The sequence below is a fragment of the Bison bison genome, unplaced genomic scaffold (genome assembly GCF_000754665.1).
Source record: "Bison bison bison isolate TAMUID 2011002044 unplaced genomic scaffold, Bison_UMD1.0 scf7180017864163, whole genome shotgun sequence".
NCBI lineage: Eukaryota > Metazoa > Chordata > Mammalia > Artiodactyla > Bovidae > Bison > Bison bison.
The window spans coordinates 8473526-8475895 of record NW_011494735.1 but is presented as its reverse complement, the minus strand read 5'-3'; positions in this window follow the sequence as shown (position 1 = coordinate 8475895).

Below are 2370 nucleotides of genomic sequence, written 5' to 3'. Positions count from 1 at the left end.
GGGGATGTGAGTTTGAGTGAACTCCGGGAGTTGGTGATGGACAGGGAGGCCTGGCGTGCTGTGATTCATGGGGTCACAAAGATTCGGACACGACTGAGTGACTGAACTGAACTGACAGTCCATGAGGTCGCAAGAGTCAGCTCAATTTAGCGACTAAACCATCACCTTTTTGACCCCTTGGACTGTAACCCGCCAGGCTCCTGGAATTCTCCAGGCAAAAATGTAGGAGTGGGTAGCCAGTCCCTTCTCCAGGGGATCTTCCTGGCCCAGGGATCGAGCCCAGGTCTCCCACATTGCAGGCAGATTCTTCACCTTCTGAGCCACCAGAGAAGCTCCACAGTAGATGATAAATGAATGTTAAATTGAGTGAGGAGCTGACTTTCAGGGTGCACCTTGGTTTGACAACTTACTTTAACATCACCAGTTCTCTGTAGGGTATGTAGGGTTTTTGTTCTTGTTTGTTTGTTTCTAGTCCTGGAATTCTTAGAATTCCTGGAATTCTGGGGAACAAAGAAAAGATTGTTAGATGGGGAAATTCTGCTCCATGACTCTCTGCAGACAATTTACAAAGCGGATGGATGGTTCTGTGGTTGACCAAACCACAGATGAGCTCCTTAGGGACCGATATGGAATGCATATCTAAGGCTTGCTTGATTAGGCCTGTTCCAATATAATTTATGGTGTTAAGAGATGTTCCCAAAATATAGTATTCCAGAAGTCTATCTTGGGGAGCCTAGAGTTTCTCAGGGGGAAAAAAGCCTCCTTTCATATAATGGACTCTTAGTTGCTTTCCTGTAGAGAAGCTAAAAAACATGTGAGTAAGGGATGACCTTGGAACAATCTCAGAGAGATCCACTCCCCATTTCCCCATCCCCACCCCACCAAGTTGTTAGGTGCCTTGTTGCATCTTCTTTGAGTCCACGTTCATTTCCTCCAGAGCACAGGCCTGGAGTGTACATATCATAGTATTTATCCATGTGTTTGTTTGATTACGGTCTACTGTCTTTCTCTAGGATCCATAGGTGCAGGAATTGGGTATGATTTTAGTAACTATTGAGTTCTCAGCACTTGGTATAGTATATGGCACAAAGTCAACACTAAATGAACCAGGACTTCTGTGAATGAACTTGCACTCTATTTAAGAGCCATTAGTGTCACTGTCATAATGCACTTGCTGCTATTTGCTTTGTCACCTTGCAATTTTACTCACTCTCTGACACTATTAAAAATATACATACTGGGGATATATATACACACATACATCAGATCAGATCAGTCGCTCAGTTGTGTCCGACTCTTTGCAACCCCATGAATCAAAGCACACCAGGCCTCCCTGTCCATCACCAACCCCCGAAGTTCACTCAGACTCACGTCCATCGAGTCAGTGATGCCATCCAGCCATCTCATCCTCTGTCATCCCCTTCTCCTCCTGCCCCCAATCCCTCCCAGCATCAGAGTCTTTTCCAATGAGTAACTCTTCGCATGAGGTGGCCAAAGTACTGGAGTTTCAGCTTTAGCATCATTCCTTCCAAAGAACACCCAGGGCTGATCTCCTTCAGAATGGACTGGTTGGATCTCCTTGCAGTCCAAGGGACTCTCAAGAGTCTTCTCCAACACCGTAGTTCAAAAGCATCAATTCTTCAGCGCTCAGCTTTCTTCACAGTCCAACTCTCACATCCATACATGACCACTGGAAAAACCATAGCCTTGACTAGATGAACCTTTGTTGGCAAAGTAATGTCTCTGCTTTTGAATCTGCTATCTACGTTGGTCATAACTTTCCTTCCAAGGAGAAAGCGTCTTTTAATTTCATGGCTGCAGTCACCATCTGCAGTGATTTTGGAGCCCAGAAAAATAAAGTCTGACACTGTTTCCACTGTTTCCCCATCTATTTCCCATGAAGTGATGGGACCGGATGCCATGATCTTTGTTTTCTGAATGTCGAGCTTTAAGCCAACTTTTTCACTCTCCCCTTTCAGTTTCATCAAGAGGCTTTTGAGTTCCTCTTCACTTTCTGCCATAAGGGTGGTGTCATCTGCATATCTGAGGTGATTGATATTTCTCCTGGCAATCTTGATTTCAGCTTGTGTTTCTTCCAGTCCAGTGTTTCTCATGATATACTCTGCATACAAGTTAAATAAACAGGGTGACAATATACAGCCTTGACATACTCCTTTTCCTATTTGGAACCAGTCTGTTGTTCCATGTTCAGTTCTAACTGTTGCTTCCTGACCTGCATACAAATTTCTCAAGAGGCAGATCAGGTGGTCTGGTATTCCCATCTCTTTCAGAATTTTCCACAGTTTATTGTGATCCACACAGTCAAAGGCATGTCATAGTCAATAAAGCAGAAATAGATGTTTTTCTGGA